Below are 21,220 nucleotides of genomic sequence, written 5' to 3'. Positions count from 1 at the left end.
GAGCTTTGTCAAGGTTTTTAACCAGCCTGATTATATCCGCCATAGGAAAAGCATTGGAAAATGAGCCTTTAGTGAATTACTAATCTACTAAGCTAGGATTTAGAAGCAAAATTAATTTAATTAAACCAGCAAGTTATTCACAGACTAGAGCTAGCAGTTTTTATTACAGCCAGTCCACTCTAACCTGCACCCTGTCTGTGAAAGTAAGGCTATTTGATCGAATAAAGCTACTCTTCTGAATTAATAAAGCCAGCACTGAGATTATGAGAGGTGCAAGATGGGAAGGCCTTTCGGTCTCATACTTCAGCTGGAAAAGGCATGGCTTTTGCACTGGTGTGTTTACTGATTTCCCTTCCCAGCATGTCGTGACTTGCAAGTACGCTTCCAGGAGGGAAAACAAATCTACAGATGTTAGTTCATCACGCTTACCTATGTACAGTCTGATTTTTGACTTTGTGCACTGCGTTACTGCTGCACTTTCAACCCACATTAATGTACACGCATTTTTCTCACCCCTGCTTCTGTGCGAGGGCTGAGCACGCAGCGAGCCGGGAAGCTGTGGGTGTATGTCTCTAAATACGGTTTCTAAGCAGTTTGAATTTAAATGTCATCAGGTTAAACAGATGCAAGAAGAAAATGACCTCTCTGACTGACAGGCACGGAGCAAAGCTGCGCGCGGGGAGCTTGCACGGCAGAGCCGGGCAGCTGCAGCGGAGGCAGAGGAGGAGCAGGGAGCCCACGGGCAGCCAGCCATGCGGTGAGGGGAGAGTGCGAGCTGTCAGGGAAAGGGAGGAAAACCCAGGCGAGGCTGACCCGCTGGGTCCAGAGCACTGCCAGCCCCCCTGTTACGAGGGTCTGGCAATGCCCAGGACTTTTCCACAGGCATAGTTTTGCAGGAATGAGGTTTGGAATCAAAAGCCATAAATGGCATTAGAACAGCAACTAGGAGAAAAAGTGAAGAAGCATTTGATACAATGGTAAATGAGATTATTTTTATTAAAACAGTAAAGAATAAGGCCAAAAGAAGCAAGGCACAATTCTTGGCCTCAGGCTCTGGTGTCCTTATGGCTGGTTTTGCAGGACCAGTGGCACTGAGGCGGTCTGCGAAAGGCTCTGCCTTTGCTCCCCCGCCAGCCCTCCGTTTTGCCTCCTGCGGCTGGGCTGGGGGTCAGGCAGCCCTGGCTGGGGCACCCCCGGCTGGGGCACCCCCGGCGCCGTGTTTCGCTGACACCCGCGTTTGTCTGGCACCGGGGTCCCACAGAGCATATGCTGCTGGTGACCGGCGCACAGGCGAGCGGCTTTCCACATGTGCTCCCAGGGTCTCCCGATTGGTGTGCTCCGCAGAAGGGGCTGGTCCTTGAAGTCAGCTCCTGTGCCTGTGACAGATGATATTTTTATGCAAGAAAACAAAACCAGGATATCTGATGGACTGCATTATCTTTCCAGACAGCTTGGAGCTACAGCTGCAAAGTAAGAAGTTTTATGCTTAGACTTCAAAACTGTGAGTGGAATTTAAACATCAGTTTTAAACGCCTACTTTTTTTTTTTTTACTTTTTTTTGTGTGTGCAACTTTGCATGAAGTATATATATCTGCATAATAACTTTTCATTATCAAGCAAGCTGTTGCGAGTTCTCGTAAGATGAAATAATTATTGCTTTGGAAAACTTCACAAAGTGTTAGCTGCATTTGCAGCTGGACTAATAAATGTGTACTGAGGTGGAGGAGGATGCTCTTTTCAGTGAATGCAATTAGTCTAGCTGGAAATGGTTTCAAATTATCTTTTCCACTGGAAAATATGTTTGAGCAGGACTAGTTGTGCTGAGGGAGAATCTCCTTGGAGTTATCAGCAAATGTCAGGCTGGTCTGTGTGTCTTTGTGATGGGCGTCATTTGATGTTTGCTTGTGTATGGAGAGGGATTAGGTTAAAACCTGCTGTTACCATTATGTGGCACTGCACTCGCTAGATGAAAAATCTGTTGGTACCAGGTGTTAGCAAGCTGGCCAATTAATGATGATTGCGGGAAATTAGTTTAAGAGAATATTGTCCACTACGATGCAGATTTATAGAAATAATTTTAACAGACACATAGCATTTACTAGTGCACAGGAGGATCATTCTTGTAGCTGAAACATTAATAACCTGCTCTTTCTTGCATGTGTTTGAATAGGAATAATGAAATGGTTTTCTGTGGGAGAGCTCTAGGGGCTGATACCCAGGTCAGGAGTCCAAACCTGAGCAGACAGTTTGCGACTCCAGGCTTGTGGTATTTTCACTTTCCTATGGGAACTGTCCAGGATGGTCTAGGATGATCTCTGTCATCTTAGGATGTTATTTTATATACAGTCTTGAGTGAAAAGAGCTACACGGTGGAACTTTTCTTAATTCACTTGAATGTTAGTAAAAGCTGAGATACATGCTTTAAAAAAGAAAGTTGTTTCAAATCCTGTCTGGATTGTTCCACAGCTCTTTCCAGCTACCCAAAACAATCCAACACCCTTCCCAATTTAACATATATTTTCCTTAGAAAGCAAGCAACTTCACGTTTCTGTGCCTTGGCAAGTGCATTGCATCAGTTTATACTTTTATATTCTGGTGGACCCAGGTGAAATCCAAAGGTGATATGAAAAGAAAAATCAGTGGCGTGTTATTGCTAACTAGGTATGGCAGAAATCCCATCCCCGGTGGATCCACCACCACTCATTCTCCATCTGGGCACCTCCAGATCAGGCAGCAACACAAACAGCATCCAGATGAGGTGTGGGCATACAAGTGCATTTCTGCTGAATTAGTCAGAGCACATAACATGGGATGTATACCAACTTTGTACAACTGGCGATGAGGCAATTCAGTCCATCATTGCCTGGTACAAAGTAAATGTCAATATTTCTTTAACAAGTGAACTGCTAGAGTAGATCTATACCATTTTGCTACTTTTACATCATTGGTTGCAGAGTTTTTGTTACAGCACTGGGATCTCTGAAGTCAGATTTACAGTATCATCAAGCCATGGCCTGAGTGAATCTGAACTTACAGGAAATAATACAGTGATGATAAATTTCCCTTACCTTCATTCCTTTCCTCTATCTTTTGTTGGTCACTACAGCAGGGACACCCCAGATTTGTCCAGCAGAGCAAAGCACAGTGTTTTTTCCCAAAGCAAAATTTGGCACTGACAGAAAAATGCTCCCACAGAGAAAATCATGAAACTCAACATATTTCAACCAGAGAGGCCTTCTTAATTGATGTGGAGGAAATCCTAAATGGAAGATGTCTTAACCCAAACTGCTAATAAATGTATAACGAAATAGTGTTCTGTGTTGAATAAATTGCAGTATTTTTATTTCAATAATGTTAAAATCAATCAAATTTCTTTCCATTTTCTAAAATAGCAAATAAGGGTTGAAAAAAAAAATCTAGGCACATACAGAAATGCGTTTCAGTGGCCCATCCTATAAATGCTGATAAAATCCTTAAACTAAAGGGCCTCTATAATCCTTATAATGTAAAATGTTACCTCTTCACGTGACATAGTCTGGTTCTTTTTGTTCCCTTAATTTGGCAGTCTTTTCTCTATTAGATAGTGCTACCTAGATAGAATGGGCCAGATTCTCAGCTAAGCAAGCGTGAATAAAGAATAACTTCACTGAAGTCAGTGACATGACCCTGGATTCATTCCAGTGTGACCGGAGTTGGAATGTAGCTCCATACATGCAGCTGGCATCCCTGCCAGGCTGGGGGAGGAGGTAAGCGAAGAGCTAGTGTAGTTGTGCATGTTGCTAGCAGAAGGATGGCTGTGGTCCTGCCAGCGTCCAGTTGTGCTTTCACCTGCAGCTTCTTCCAAAAGAAAAGATTAAACAGCACAATCTCACTTCTATTCCACCAACTTCAGTTATGTCTCTTCAAACTATGCATGGTTTTGCAGAAAGGTGCTAAATCCAACTACCTGCCATCATACCTTGTCTAACCCTTTGACATATATGTCAAGCAATGAAGTGCATGTGTTACTCTATTTTCTTTCCTCCTGCTCAGAAAGATTTTAGGTTTTCCTTGATAACTTTTAGGTTTATGTTGTTCTTTACTGGTGATGTTGTTTTAGGTAGCTTGGCTTCTTGGTGTGAAAGTGCTGCTCTCTGTGATACTCTGGGACCTCCTGGAAGCTGCTTCCCCATTCCTAGAGAAAGTTCTGTTTCTGCCTCTGTTTTGTGATGATAACCACACTGTTCCCATGGCCATCTACCCAGCAAAATAACTCCCAGGTCTTTGTCGTGCAGAGACTAATGGGATTATTTTGTACTATAGGTGGGGCTTCCTTACGACTGCTTTGATTTCCCTGTTCTGCATGCTAGGATAGTCCAGAGCTGCTGCCCTGAAGAGAAGAGAGGTTTTGTGTGGCTATCTGCAGACTCTGTCCTATCTCCTGAAATTCATCCCAAAGGCATAAATTGGCCGTGTTTCAGATGGGAGAGCCAGCTCATACCACTATTGCTGGTCAGAAATGGCTGGTTTATACCTCTCTTGCTGCAGCTAAAGAACTGAGTTCTGTGATATTTTTACCAATAGCAATTCATCTCCGCTAGTTGGAAGTGCCAAAGCTACAAAAGGATCTTAAGGGGAGGATTCCGCATAGGGTCTGGGGTGAGGCTGGTTTCCTGGTTACTCTGAATGGGAAACAAAAACGTGGTATGTTCAGATTTTAAGGAGTTCATTACAAGTGCTACCTGCTGTGTGGATTTCCAGGGACACTCAAGTCTCTAAACACTCAGCATCACCAGGAAAAAACCACCAGCGAAGCCAACGGGCAGGGGGGTGCTTGTTCTTCTTTGGTGCTTCACAAGTTCCTAGAATGAAGTGTGCTCCTATCTGCCACTGAAGTGGGGATTTGATGAAGCTAAGGCTGAGCTGAACTGTAGCTAAAATAGTTTCTTTTGAAGTACTTTTTATCATTACTCAGATATTTTTGTGCTATGTGTGCATGTTCTCAACAACAGCACTCTATTAGTCCAAAATGTCTTACTAAATTCTGTCTGTATGGGCACAAGGTTTACCTCTAACACAAAATATTCATATGATGTATGCAGCCTAATTACAAAACTTTTACAAAGATTTATAATGTTTTATCAAAACTTTAAAGTTTTATAAAATCTTACCTTTGATAAGTATTTAGCATTCTGTTGCATCTGGTGCTGATCACAAGAATGTATCACAGGCTTTTATTTTGGAATAAGTAGTTCCACTAGGAAACTAGAAAAATGTGCCTGATACTTTTATTTTTAAAATGAATATTCTGCTTCCACATATGCATTTGTGAGATGGGGATATTTGTCGTGCAGTTCGTCAGTAAGGGTTATGAAAGGGATCAAGCAGAAGAGAAGCAGTGGCTTAGCACATACAAAAGATTCCGCAAATTCAAGGAGGTTTGTGGACCTAAGAGATAACACCTTGGCTGCAACGCTGCTAATATCACTGTTTTTTCAGGCCTGAGAAGTATCACGCTATAATCTCATAAAATCTTTGTGAAATTGGGGCCTTTGAGTCACCTGAGAGAAGCTGTCCAGAAGCAATGTGTGAAAGGAAGGGAGTTACAGGGCAAAGGAAAGCACTGAAAAAACAGACTCGTGCTAATACTACACAGATGCTTCTTGAAGCTGAAAATGAGAAAGCTCAAAAGCTGGCAAGGGGAAAGATGAGGGTATGAGTAAGAGTCATGTACCTCTGATGTTGTTTTTTACCCTTTGTGCTATGTGTTTCGTGCCTTAGGGTGAATGAATAATACTCTTTTTTGAAGACAAATTAAGTTACCTTAATTAATGCATAATACATTGTTTTGAAGACAAATTAAATTACGTTAATTAAATTGCTGGTTGTGGGTTCTCAGAAAAAAGGTGTATCCATGTGTCAAAGATAGGTGCATCATTTGGGTTCACACACTTGCAAGGGGGATGTGCAGGGCCGGAGGGAGGTGCACTGCTGAGCAACCCACACCACGAGCTCTCCGGCTCTATCCAGAAAAATTAGAGGGATTGCAAATGCAGTTGATCCCAAAACCTTTACAACCACAACTGGATTTTTCAACATTTAAACGTCAGCTGTTTCAGTGTCGCTGCATTATGTCCTGAAATTACAGCAATGTGAATGGCATGTCTGACCATCACAAAAAACCTACCTTTTTCAACGGTTTACGTATCATACAGAACCAGCAACTGGTATGGTTTAAGTTATGTCTGTCCCTCTATGAATAAAGGGCTAAGAGCCCTTTCCCTGACATATTATTGCAGTGACACAAATGGAGGAATTAAGTATATTTTAAACAGGGGGCATTTAAAGACCTAAGTTGTGAGGAAACCAGTGGGACTGACTCCAATATTTTGGAGTTTAGCCAAAGAAAAAGAAGTCTGAAAATAATTTTGGATATTGTCTGTCATCGTCTCAAGCTGAAACTTTAAAAATTCCAATCCATATTTTTATACCTTGATACATATCTTTACACCTTTATATCTTTACACTTACCTTCATGTCTTCATACCTATCTTTATTAACCAGCAGAATTTAGGCCCACCTAATTCTAATTCTTGGAAACAAATGTGGATTTACCTTTTGTGCAAGGGAGGATTCTAGCCTTGATGTTAACCAAGAAAATGCATCTCAAAAGAAAATCCAGGCAACTGAAATGGAAAATAATTAAAGGCAACATAAACATTCATGATTTTTAAGCACTTTGTGAAGTTTTTAATGGGTGGCTGAAGCAGAGTCCAGTTTTGGGTTGAGCAGTGTTGCAAATCCACTAAACCTAATGGGAACAGAAATAACATATAATTAAGGTGCCCTCAAACACTTTGTAAACTCTTCAGAGAACTCCCTCCTGTGTAATTTCTGCCTTTGAAACATTCTGCACCGAAGCACAGCAACAGCAACTGCACGCAGCTCAGGCTGGGGAGGAAAGATAAGGATACTCTGCCCCTTGTTGTATCAAGAGAGCAGTATCGGGAAGGAGGACTGTGACTATATTTGCTGGAATTTGGCGGGGGTTAAAATTTAAAACATTGCAAAATGGCATGAGAGCTGTGATGCCAATATAGGATCGGGATATCAGTATCAGCATAGTCCGACATGCCTGAACACAAGCATCAGTGTTGAGGATGCCTGCGCTGTTGGTATTTCATTATTTTAATTGCAATAATACCTAGAGGTTAAGCTCCGCTGTGTCAGCTGCACATAGTCCGTGGCAGCACACCTACACGGTGTGTCTGCACTCCACAGGTTCTGCTCTACTCGCAAAAAAATACCCGTGACCTCAACTTCAAGGTGGTTTAAGCAACCCTGCCTGGCTGCAGGGCAGAGGTAGGTTATAACCCTGCCCACTCTCGGTGCTAAATCTGAGGCCTCGCTTGAACGCTGCATTTTCCAAAGGCCTTTCCACTATTTCCCTGGAGGGAAGAGAAAATTTTACTCTCTCTGTCAGGAATATGTGGGGGTGAATCCCTGCAGGCTGGGGAGTGACAGCACCACGTCCTGCCACATCCACAGCAAGTGCCCTCATCCCCGAGAGCATTGCACAGGCTGCAGGAGGCACAGCTGCTGCTCCCTCCCACGCCACCCCTGATTTTAGCAAGAGGGATCCCAGGGGATGCTCCGGCAGTCCTTCCTGAAGCAGCTTCTCAGGCACGGTGGAAGAGCGCTGCGTTGTCCCTCAGGCACCGTTGCATTCTGTTACTCCACCACCCCTCCAAGGAACTCAGGCACCAAACTTCAACACCTTAAATTATGCTGCTAGGATCAGGAGCTGTGATGCCTCAGGTGGGTATCCAAGTCAAGCATGCTAAAACTCACCCAGAATCTCCAAGCAAGTAAGTAAAAATAACATTCCTCGTCATGTTCTTGGCTCTTGCTATCTCCATCCCAACATGGATTAAACAAACATACAGGTGTTAGCAGAAGGGGATGCCAAAGGATAGGAAGTTTTATATAGATTATTTGCACACACAGCTCACGTGTAGTCAGGAGCAGTCATTTCAAATGCTGCCAGCTTGGCTGCCCAGTACTGAAGCAGAGAGGAGCATGCCTCTTCCAGGTCCTCAATACAATTTTCTGCAACATTGAAGTTGGTAGTCTGTAAGTGATATATCTACTCTTCATTGCTGCTCTTCATTGGGGTACAAAGACCTTGGGATGTATGCACTGTCCCTTTTTTACATTTTGAAGTTGACTTCCATTTACTTTTTCCCCCAAATCTTAAATTGCCAAATGCTTCTGAGGAACATCTCCATGGAATTGAGATGCTGCTCTGTACTCTTTGCAAATGTAAATTAACTAATCTTGCAGGAGTAATTGACAGAAAAGTAATTTCCCTTTATCATGACAAACAGTATTGCAGTATGAGAGTAATGACTACAATTTAAGCAGCTATGAATTGTGCATTAGGGAGCTCTAGGCCTGAATATTGCTCACAATGAAATTTAAATTGCATTTTTTCTGCATCTAGCTGTTTATAAATAACACTGCAGTTACAACCACAGTAGTCATTTTTGTCATCAATTTCTTATTGTCACTGACAGTAGAAATAAAAGATCTAGCTAGCTGATGGTCAGTGTAGTAAGTAGAGGTTAAAATACTCTTTATTACACTCAAACTTCACTAGAAATGGGAACAAACTGAAACTCTAGATCCAATCACAGCATGAAGTGTAAGTGCCTTGAAAACCTAAGCAAACATTTAGCAGCTAGGATCTCTTTCAATGGCTGGTAATACAAAAAAAAAAAAAAAAGGATACAAGGCTTCTTGAACTCTGTCATATAAATTGAGATATTGATACAAATTTCTGGCTTGGACCTAACTCTCAACCTACCTGGCAACCGTATTTAGATGCAGAAGAATAAGTAGTTTAATATGTATTGTAGTAGCCTCCAAAATCTGCTGGATCCTGCACACTCAAGTACTTGCACAGGTGTGCTGTAAGCTCGACAGCTTTCAGTCATTGGTAATGTACTCTGTGCTTGCATCCATGGTGCACCAACCCCCTCTGACTGTGCAGGCATCCCATGTGCACGCTGCTGAAATCCTTTGTTTACAGTTAGCTTGTGAGACTGATCTTCCTGTGAGTAAGGGATAACTAAGGGACAGTCCTGCTTGTGGTTTTGATATGGCTATTTTTACAACTCATCAGCATGATAGAGTACACCAGCAATCCTCTCTTGACCGTGACGGATCTTCCTGGAGGGCTGGAGCTCGGTCTGGCACCCATTCTTTACATGTGTTTTACTATGTGTGGACATGAAATCTGTGAGGGCATTTCTTAACAACGTCAGAGCAGGTTAAGCTGCCCACGCAGCTGTAGTCACAGCCATCTCCATGCTGCGTTTTATAGGTGGGGTGAGCATGGACTGTCATTTACCCCACGGACAGTGATGCTGGAGCTGCAGGTGGTAGAGGCAGCCACATCTGCAGGAGGAGTGTGCTGGTCTTCGGTGCTCTTCCTCCAGCCCGGGTGCCGTACGCATATACCCAGAAACTCTCTGCTTCTTGGAAATGCTTTGTCTGAGAAATGCAGCGCTACCCAAATGGTAGGAGGGGAATGCAATAACATATTTTCTTCGTGTATGTTTAAAATATCTTTTATTGCTCTACAGTTGAGCCATTGCCCTCTAATTTCTCACTGTTTTTACAATAGCAATGAGTCCTCAAGACAGGGCTTCAAAGAGGAAAAAGAGTGTTTTGAGGCAGGGGGTGAGGTTGGTAAACCAGACATAGGAGATGACATCAAGAAATGCAAAGCAAAGCAGACATGGGCATTGCTGTATGATGTGTGTTGGCTCGACTAAATGGAAATGAGCATCTATTACATTTTTATAGACCAGGCAAAAATAATCATAGGTAGAGATAAACTAGCTTCAGTGTAAATACAAGCTCTGCTGCATGCTCCTCTGTGATAATGGGATAATTTATTGATGTAAAGAACTTTTTTGCTGCAGTCTGTGAATTAGCTAGCATAGCTGTGTATGCAAGATATAAAAAAATACCCTGGTTTTCTAATGGCCCTCACAGGGAAGGAGTAAAGGATCTAAAAGATCAGTGGAAAAAAAGACAGGCTGAAATAGCAACAAAGAGGCAAATGAATAATTTTGTGCATGCAGGACTCTTGTGTAGGTTTTTTTGCAAGGGTGCCTAACACTGTTTTCTGTTCCTCTGACCCTTTCTTACCACTCTGTATCTTTAGAGAGGTACAGCTATCACAACTGTCTAATGCCTGTAAAGGAGCAAAGGAAATAACCTAAAGATGCAGATCCCTGTGCTGCCAAAAAAGCATAAGATCATGATTAATGGAAGAAATAGTTTCATGTGACAGCTGGTGAGAATTCACCTTGAAAAAAGGAATATTCAATCTGAAAACACACACCTTGAAACTGGTTGTAATTGAAAGCCACTACAGTAGAACAAATTGGAAACCTTTTAATAGTGGCTAAAATATTTTCTCTTTAACGGAGACCTGCATATTAGGTTCAGCCTGAGAATAAATATTTTGAGTCAAGAATTTTTTTATAGAAATCTATAATTACCTTTGCAATATTGCTGGTATCCATCTACTTAGCAAAGACTCTGACTTTATTAGCTATTTAATCATCGGAAATACTCTATTAACAAATGCTCAGGGAGAACAATGTCTCTGTCAGATTCTGCAGCTGTTGGGTTGTGTGTTTAATAACCTATTATATTTCAGACCCTGTAGAAATTAGTCACTGAAAATTTTTTTTCTTTTAATCAATACCCAGATTAAAGATATGGCCAAACTAAATCTTTCTTTGAAGCTAGCTTCACAGAGTTTTCATCCTCACCTAAGGTTTAGACTACCTCAATGTCTCTGTCAGCAATCTGTGTTCCTCCAAAATGTTTAAAAAGTTGTGATTTTAAGGTCACGTCCTTGTGTGTGTGGCAACTGATGGGGACTCTGCCCCGACCTCAGCAGGAGCAGGGACGGGGAACTCCTGGTGGTGTGCCTCCAGAGCTGCAGCACCCGCGCGTGATCTGGCCGGCAAGCCCATCTGATGGTGAACCTCCAAACTGCCAAGAAAATGATGGAAATAAGGCCACGCCTGCCAGTGGGGATGCAGCTCTGATGTAAATGGGAGTGATTGACTCCCAGTCCCTCTCCTCCTTTCTCCATGAGGTTGCCTGCTGGAGGCAGCCTGAGGCAACGTGACTGTAACCTGGGGGAATATTATTCTCCATGCTCTGACCAGCTCCATGTCTTTCCTCCAGGAGACACTATGGGGACAGAACTGCAACAGGGAAGTGTCCAGAAGTTTGGCAGGGCTTAGAAAGCATGCAAAAATGTTAGAGACCATGTGCCTGATTCTCCTGGTAGAGCTGCAGCCGTAAGTAAATCCCACATCCCTTCTTTTCTGCACGCAAGGTGTCTCTGGCCAAGTGAGTCAAGGAGGCCAGCCTTTGCTAACTATGTTATTTGGATAACAGCTCGCGGGCTGAGTCAGTGTCAACAGCTTGTAGAGCCAAGACAGCCAAGACAAGCCTTCTGAGGAGCCCAAGCCTTGTAGGCCAGCGCAGTAAAGAAAGAGAAACACTGGGATTCAGAACAGGGAGGGTAACTAATCCTAGTCTTCATTTAAAATATTGAATTATACAGCTGAGAAATGAAATAACCTAGTATCTAGTTTGTTCCTCTGCCACTGCCATTCTCTCCGTTGCATTCCTTTGCCATGAGTTCAGCCCGTATCATCTCCTCCCGTTGCTGATCCCAGATTAAGCTAGCTGAAAGGCATGGAGTACGAGGGAAAATGCTGCTTTTCACAGATTGCAAACCCAGACCGCTTAGTGGGTTTCCCAAGCGTTAGGACTCCAGGGACAAGAGATTTGGCTTACGGCTGGTCAGGGAAGGTTCTGCAGCTGCCTGGAGGTGGGAAAACAAAACGGTGTTTTTATTTTTACGTTGTTAATGACAGATGAGGGTGGGTCTCTACAGCTGGAAAGACAAAGGGCAAATGGAAGTCAGGGCTGTTACACAGATTCAACAGATGTCTCCTAGCCTTCCTGGAGATGATGGTAATGAGAGCAAATAGGCCCTAGCCCTGCCCATAGTGAAGATTTTCTATGGTAGGAGGACTTTTCTTCACGGTACAGTGACTGCACTGACAGTCAGATGGCTTTACAGCCCCACCTTGCTCCAAACTTACCTGCAATGAGGGCTGGGGAGATGAGATGGCAACAAAAAACAAGAGGCAGAAGTAGAAGAAGTAGAAAGTAGAAAGAAGAAGTAGAAACAAAAGTCCACATTCACCTAACCACTGTCAGATGAGCATGAGCTGCAGGGCACCACAGCAGAAGTAGGTTTCAAGGAGAGATTTTGAAGATGAGTTTACTGTGTTAGCTAAGTTAAAAATTAAAAGCTAACTATATTTAAAGATTTTAACTATATTAAAAACTATGTTTAAAGTTTACTAGGTTAACTTTAAATATGAGGGGAAGGAAAGCAAGAGAGGCAGATGATAGACTGGAAGTTGAATCTGCTGCTGTTAGCTGGGCAAAGTGAGGAATAGTCAGTCTCGTAAGCTGTAAGATTTGATAGAAAAGGTGAGCTCAAAGGGGAGGACCTTATAGGGAGGACCACAAGTCTGTGCCTGTGGGGAGGATGAGAGAGTATAAGTTGATCTTCTGAAACCAGGATGCAAAAAGAGCTTTGTTTTGTATGGATTTAAATGAGGTAGTTCAGAGAGCGTCTGAATATTGCAATGAGGATGGGATGCTGGCCTAACATTAACAGGATCTGGCCTCCATAGAGCAAGATACAAGCATAGTCAGCCTAGAGAGAGGACCCTTTTGGTGATGCCTTGTGGAGAGAGGACCCTTTTGGTGATGCTTCGTGGGCTGTTGCATTGTCACAGCAGCAGTAAAATGAAGGACAAGAATATCCAAGCAATATTTTAGTGGTATTGCATCTAACATTAAGCGTGTCAGTAGCCGACTTACTTCATACTGAAGGGCAGTCCAAATGATTTGAATTACTTTCTTTAGGAAGACTGATGTGTATTTTGCCTTCGGGTAGTGTCCAGACTTCCCTAGTCTGGTTCCTGCACATTCTAAAAACTTCTGCTTTCTGTCCAGCCTTCCCGTTGCTTGAACATTTTTTCTCCTTTACTTCCTCTGGGTCTTTTTCTATGCTGGCCTTTCTTGGTGCCTAATGCATGCGTTATCTTACTGACTATGGCATATTCTCTGAATTCAAATTCTTCTTTAAAGCACTTTACCACTGGGTAGCTCTCCAGGGAAAACTGCCTCTTGCGCTGTTGTCTGGTTCATTTATCCCAAAGCACATCCTTGCCCAGGTTCAAGCACATCTGTTTCAGATCTCCTTTATTTGATGTCACTTCTCAGCCCTTCCCACTTTTCTCCTTCCTGCTCCATTGTTTTAATTCTCTGTGTTCATCTGATTTATGCTGTCAGCTCTGCCAAAGCTATTTGGCCCAATTCTCATCCTAATTATGGAGATTTATTCCACAAAGATGGAGTAATAGGAGTTACTCTGGTGTTGCTGATACACCAGGATCTGAATCTGGGACTGATTTCTTTCTTTCAATAGCATGCATGGTTTTGGCAAGATCATTGAATAATAACCTGTGCTTTCATTTAGAGTACTCAATACCAAATTTAAAATTTTTGGAAGATGAATTCTGAAAAAAATCCTTCTTATTGTCATTGTCTGTCTAACAAACGATGTCATCTGGCAAACAGGAGTCGCTAAAGAAGCTCCTGACAATACAGTCATAACTGGAAATAAAATGGTATTCCCTGTTGTGTAAACCATCAAACCAATATGACAGACGGGCTAGCCTTCAGCAGCCTACAGCAGGGCAGACTTTAAATTTCTTTTGAAACATTTAAAAATATTTTGAAACTTCTAATCTCAGGAATAAGGAGGAGACTGGTCATTGTTACCTGGAAGATGCGAAGCTACAGGGAGGAATAGCATAAATCCTTCAGTTCATCAAGAACAGACTATTTTTCCATTAAATACAGCTTGAACCTTCCCTAGTGCTTCTTTTTCATCTGATATTCAGCTCACCGAAGCTATATTTTCTCAAAGCATCACACTTTGGCTGAAAACACAGCGTGGCTTCTTGCAAGATATAATGATTTGAAGATATTTGTATGCTTACTTGACTTGCTTTGAATGGACATAACTGCTGGGTTCTGTACCGTCAGCTCCTTACATTCCTGCAGCGAACTCTTTCCTGTTACACTCTGAGTCTCTCAAACTCCCTGGCTGTACAGGTTAGGGGACACTGAAAAAATGTGTAACCCTAGAGTGTGATCGCAGCTTTTGCAAAGCATGTTGTTAACTGGTGCCGATTTCAGCAACGATGGGTCCGTCAGGGAATTTAGCCGTGTGCCCAGAGGATGCCCAGGAACGCCTGCCGCGGAAGCGGTTCCCCGGCCAGAGATGCCTTGTGTACGTCTGAGCTGACTCACAGGCGGGAGGGAGAGTCTCCAGAGCTGCTGAAATCCCCTGCATGAGATACCCACACAGCTTTCTTCCAAGGGACAGAGGGGAAAAAGAGAAGAGATACAAATAAGGGTCTGTAGACCTCCATAAAAGGACAGAGAAATGCTTTTGCTGAAGCTTAGTTGCCTGCTTGGTGCACTCAGTGCACTCAGTCCCCCCACAGCTCGGGGGACTGCAGCACAAAAGCCGTGGATGGGAAGCACCTGCCAACCATATGTGCACATTTTCTTGCAGGCTGCACCCTGGTGACCGCCATTGCCTTCTGCTGTGATATGTGGCTCAATCCTTTTCCCAGCCACATCGCTGCTGTCAGGAGGTGACATCAGTAAAGGAAATCAGCTGTGAACTGACACGAGTATAACACTGACAGATATTAAAAATATTTCAAAGCTATTCAGCATCTCCTCTTTTCTGTGTGGATTCACTTCTTCTGGCCCTTCGTGGTCTCCCTGACCTTGCCATGTGTCTGTGAGCTGCTGACACTTCAGCCGTGAGTTATGACAGAAGTTATGGATCTGTGCAGTCCTGTTTTATGATGATGATTTATTGTTTGTATTACAGTCATGCCTGGAGGCCTCAAGCAAGATCAGGGCCTCATCATGCTAGTCACTGTATAAACATGTATTAGGAGACGGTCCTGCTCTGAAAAGATCACAGACAGAAGGTGGGAGGAGGAACAGAAGCCTGGAGATGTGAAATGCATTCCCCAAGGCAACCCAAGGATAAGTACCAGGGCAGGGAGCAGCAGCGCTTGTGTCCCCTGGCTCCTGCTTGCCCATGTCTGCACCGGGCTCCACCGTCTGCTGCTCCTCCACTTTCTCCTTGCCAGCGGGGCTGTGCAGGGGATGGCACATTCCTGCTTCGCCGTGCCTCTGCCCATGGCCTGAAATCAGGCACAGTGTGCCAGGAGGCACATCTCTGCCTCCTCTGCGTGGGTGCTGCCGGTGCACTGGTGCCCATGCAGACCACTGCTTCTGCTGCACTTCTGAAATTACTTTCTTTCCATTGTTTTTTCACCACTGAGCTGACAGTCATTGCTACCAGCAGAGTTGTTGGTTACCACCTCCAAACTGAGACTGGATGGCCTCATTCCTTTTCAGAGCAAAATAAAACAGGTAACTTAAAATGACTGCTATCTTATATATGGATCTAAGATACCTTTGGTGCAACAGCAAGACTGACAATGTATGAAACTGAAAGCACAGAGACATACTATGGGACAGCTGCATCCTGCCTCCACTTATGGGGCTTACATCTCACTTCTGGCTATGCTTAAACACTACCTTTGCTTTGCCTTTGCAGCACTTAGGGAATAATTGGAGGGCAATGTTTTTCCTCCTTTTGTAATTTTTATTGCATTTGGCATTAGGACCAGAGCTGTTCTTTACACATAAAAATGCAGTTTCCAGAGCTTAACCTGAAAGCTGGGTGTGTGGACTAGCATCAGTCCTGTTGTAATATGAATTATACATTGAATATTGCTTTGAAAACATTATGAGCTAAGTCTCCTGAACTGCAAAACTCTATATAGGAAAGAAAAATGAGATGCAGACTTGGCCCCAAGATTTTCAAAGAGGAAAAAGCCAGACTGCACTTATGAAAATGCTTGGTTATGCCCTTTAGAAAAACAGGGAAATAAAAGTACTGAGAGAGCTGCTCTGCCTCGCACCACTGATAGGAGTACCAGTACTTGACTGCTGGTGACCAGCAGTCAAGAGTAGGCAGACATGCTGAGATGACATTAGGGTAACAGGTAGGTAGTAAATTGAGAGGCCCTAGTGGGCTGTGAGGGCTTACAGGAGACTCTCCGATGCTGGCTAGACTCCAAGGCCTGCTAGAAGAAGCAGAAGATGCTGCTCCCGAAGAACCTGGAATGTGTGAGCTGCATCTAAGGGCAATGGAAACGTTATCACGCCAGCAAGGCCACTGTCAGAGCCACACAGGGGGGCAACCTGCCCTTCAGCGAGCTTCTGTAATGAGGAGCTCACCAGATAATGGGACAACTTTTATCTCCAGGCAGATATACAGCCTGTCTTGCAACATCTGAGCTATCTTTTGGTGCTTTCATGACAGAAAGTGCCTACTCCAGCTAAAGCCAATATATCCTCCATCAGCTTAATATTAACACTGCAACTGTGGCAGGTGGGGCCAGGCAGACATTTTCTATCTACTCAATTAATCTTCAGTGTAGTTCCAGAGCACAGCAAAGAGTTGAATCACAAATACATCTAGGAGTGTTTGCAAGATGTAGGAATTCCTGTTTTCCTCTCAGAGACAGGGAGCGTCCAGACTTCCCAGCCCCACCTGCATCTTTCCATGGCATGCTCCACCAGTTGCTGTGTGTGTCTGTCTGACTCTTCTCTCTTCATAACAAAGTTCAGCCTATGCTGATTATATGTGCATGATACTGTCACCATATAATGCCACGAGGAGTGGAGACTTTCCCCACAAATGTGTTTAAAAGGAGATTTTTTACCACTTAATTCTTTTACATGGATGCAAATAACATCACAGTAAGCAATCTCTGCATCAAGCCCATTCTCCTGGCAAAGCGGTCCACCAATGCCTGGTTCCTCATCCCTAGCAGGACCTTTGCTGCTGTTTGATTCATCCCCATCCTTCTTTTTTTATTTCTTTTTTTTATTCTTTCTGTAAAACGGACACAAAGGGTAGTCCTGGCCTTCTTCACAGTCAGTCCAACCACCGCCCCATGGCTCACTGCAGATGTCACACGTTACGTACTGCTCTATGCACTGATGGAGAAGCAGCCTCAGCCCAAAATGAACCATCAAACAAGTCTGCTCTCACCGAACAGACATTTTTATGCCTTGTCTATCTGAGCCAGCTATTAACAATCCCAGCACTTCGGCCTGGTTTTCCTTTCCCTTTGTCATCAGAGATATGAGGGTGATCTAAGCTTCTTCAACTGCGAGACGCAGAGCAAGTAGGACACACAATTTTATGGCACCAGGCTTTGCTACTTCCACTTCTCAGGGAGAAAATCCAGTTCTGATGTGGCACGTGGTCTGTAAAACAGCTTAGCAGCAGGTCCCTTTGGGAAATCTGGCGGAGCTGAGCTGCCTGTGAGGCTCACCTTCAGTGCCTGAAGCTCAGACACCCCGTCTGCCACGAGGCCTCCCTCCTGGTCAAGGCAGGGGCTGGCTCCTTCTTTGAAAACGTACCGTAAATACAACACCAGCAGCAGCATGAAGAGGTTTGGGGATCAAATCAGCATCGTTGACTTTTGTGGAGACATACCCATAAACAGCTAGGCTGCTGCACTTCTCGTGGGCTGTTAGCATTTACCAAACAACCTAACACTACAGCGCTGGCCAGCAACGTCTTGCAGACTGGATTGCAAGCGTATTCATTGACTGCAGCAGCACTGTTTGTAGGAATAAATATTACACCTGTGAGGTGGAAATGTGTTATTAAAGCCATAAAGATAACAACATTGCTCCTAAGTGGACAAATTTAGTGCAGTGTCTATTACTGTTAAATGGCAAAATTACAGTTGTAACAATATGGAGATGTAAATGTAATTGTGTATAACATTGTGTAATCATTAAAATCCATATAAATTTTGTGCACTCAAATTAAACACAAGCGACTACTGCCTGACACCTGAAACATTAGCATAATATTCATGCCATATGGTTAGCATTTTCTGTTTCTTATATCTGTCACTCTTCATTCTTGTCAGCTGCTCATGAGAACTTGCCAGATAATATCTGCACCATTGCCAAAAATGTCTAACAGCTGGTGTAGTACTGGTTAAACACTCCGTAATGTTTTAAACTTTAGTGCTCCTATCTATGCATTAGAGAGCTGGTTCTTGGAGCAGATGTTTAGCTTTGTTTTTAAATTAATTTCAGTCTGCTTTTGTGTCAGTGGTGTGTTTTTATGCTCCATCATGCTGCTGCTTTGTGTGAGATGAATGAGCCCAACAGCATCCTAGCTTTGACAGCCTTAAAACACAGAAACTGGCATGATAAACTCTGTGTCAAAAATGCACTCTGCTGTCTGCCTCGGTGCCTGACATGGGCTTGGGGGCTGGACTTGAGCTGCAAACTTACAGAGACCAGTTCAGACCATCTATTAGCTGAGGCGGTGATATCTTAAATTTTCCCGTGTCCATGTGATCCTCCTTGCAGCACGGAGATGTGCATCTGCTTGATGCCCTTGGCACCACTGGCCACTGGAGCCCCTCTGTGATTCAGAAATCAGCACGGAGGGTCCTAAATGCCCAAATGAGTCTCCTGAGGGACCCAAACCGTAATGTGGGCTTAAGGCACAAGCACTGCATGGGCATGGTTTAGAACTCTGTCCCTCCCAGCTGGGGAGAGGGCAGCAGGGTCCATACTGGCACCCAGGCTTGCACCTGGAGTGCAGCCCAGGGCCCTAAGCCCACCTTCAGCTTGCAGGGTTTGAGGCCACTGGTGGAGGACTGGGAGCAGGAGACACATTTTTGACTCTTTAAATACCCTTTAAAACAGTGCTGATGACTAAACCAGGAATTCTCTGATGTCTTCTGTATGGAAATCAGTGTGAACTCTGAACGTGCTGAAATCTATGTAGCTGGGTGATTTACATATTAAGATTTACGATGAGCCAGGCACATGAACACCGATGAAGTAAACAAACATCCAATTTCATAAACAATCTGATTTTATGGATAGCATATGCAGTTCCCTTGGGGCTGTGAGTTTAAAAGGCTGATTTACGCCTTTGGAAAAGAGGACTTTTTCATTTTGCTCTTCTTTTCCTGGAGACAAGGAGTTATCTTTCTTACCTTTTGCTCCTTCAGGTTCACTTCCAAATGAAGTCACTACCCAGTTAAAACACTGAGTGGAATTTTGAGACACTGTGATGGAGGGCGTTTACTGAGAAGCTGCTAAGACATCCTTCTGTCCCCAGATGGCTTTGTAGGGACAAAAATGGGGAGAGAAGAGTGCTGAAGAGAGGAGACCTCTGCCCCTCCAGAAGTGGGCAATTTGATCCTGGCAGGCTGCTTTGCCTCAGGTAGACAATGACCTAATACGTGTCCTTTTTAGACAGAGGCATTTTAATTTCTGCTACCTTTTGGCATAGAACACCCTTTCTGAACCACGACTCCCCTGTTTTGGCTGCTGTACAGGCACACAACGAAAAGGTGGCGGCTGCCTGAATAAGCTTCCCATCTAACACGAGGCAAGAAACAGAGGTATGGACAGGCAAAGAGTACAGGTAAATATATGGGTTCATGCTATAGGCAGTGGTCTTAGCATGCCATCACCAACAGCAGACTAGACACTCATTTTTGCCATATGGGATGCATAAACGTTGGATATTCAGATAGTGGCTTGTGCTTCTCGTTTTCCTCTTCTCTGCACATGCAAACCTACTCAGATGGAAGAAGTGCAGGCAGAAGAGTCGTGGGCTGCATATATCAGAAAGTAGATTTGCACAGTTTTTATTCTTTGCAGACGTTCCTGCCCCTGTAGTGTATCCCTGGAAATTATCCATCTTGGATAATGCATGGAATTAGATTAAAAACAGGACAAGATGCAATTACTCACTGAGGACGAATTGGATAAACTGGTAAAATGAGGCCTGCAGCTGGGCCTGTCAGCATCTGGTTTGTGTGCATGCGGAGGAGTCACAGAGGATTTTATCCTTGGCATTAGCTGTAACAGGATAAATGTATTTTCTGCTTATTGTGATATAGCCTTGGTATCACTTATTCCAGTAACCTGCTATCCACGTGAAGCCCCTAAGTTAAAAAAACCTGTGATTAAAATGAAAATAATCTTTATCTTTGATGAGGAATAAAGAAATTACCTTAGGCCAGAGAACTGCATCGGGGTGCTCATAATGCCTCTTCAGTGCCGTGGGATCCAGGACAGGAACAAATGTCAGCCCACTCATTTCTCGGTCCAGGCTCAGCTCTTTTCCTAAGGAAGTCCTTAAAGGAAATCCACCAGGGGTTGCAAGTTCATTCCTGAAGTATACAAGCAAATGGGACAATCTTAATTTGTTTAGGTGCTTGGTACATCCCTTTAAATGATTTTCTGTTTCTTTAGGCATTTGGACACTGTTGAAAGTCAGGCCATCAGATTAGTTTAAGGCCACACAAGAGGTATGACAGAGCTGAGAACACAGATGCTGTTGGGAGGGGTATTGCACCGCTTTTCCTCTCACATGTGTTTACTTGTGAATGTGCTCATTGACAGGGCGAGGTTTTGAATTCAGAGGTAAGGAGGGAAAATGGGAAACTTCTGCTAATGAATGTTCATGCCTGATTTTTTTTTTTTTTGTCTGTAGAATCCTTGGACCATTTTGTTGTAAATATTTCAGTGTACACACAGTAATTGAGACTAAAGATTCAGCACAATGCTACACCCCTGAAACCAATGATGTTGGTTATCAAACTATGATGTTCTGCTGCAAAAAGATGACTAAAAAGAATGACATAAGTAGATGTTCCTGGAGGCAAAACATGTAGTACAGTGCAGCTCATTACTTAGTAATGTAGCACACAAACATGTGATTGTAATCCATCATTTTTACCACCACCTTGAACAGGATCGTAGCCAACTTGTAGGGTCATACAGGTACCTGTAATCCTAGGCAGTAAGTTCCTTTCAGCTCAGGCCATTGCAAATCTGTCATTTGTGGTGTTCCACTTATGTTCTTTAGTTTATGAATGTGAATTAGTTGATGGAAGTA

The sequence above is a fragment of the Gymnogyps californianus genome, chromosome 1, assembly GCF_018139145.2.
Source record: "Gymnogyps californianus isolate 813 chromosome 1, ASM1813914v2, whole genome shotgun sequence".
Classification (NCBI taxonomy): Eukaryota; Metazoa; Chordata; class Aves; order Accipitriformes; family Cathartidae; genus Gymnogyps; species Gymnogyps californianus.
Note: the sequence above shows the minus strand (reverse complement) of the source record.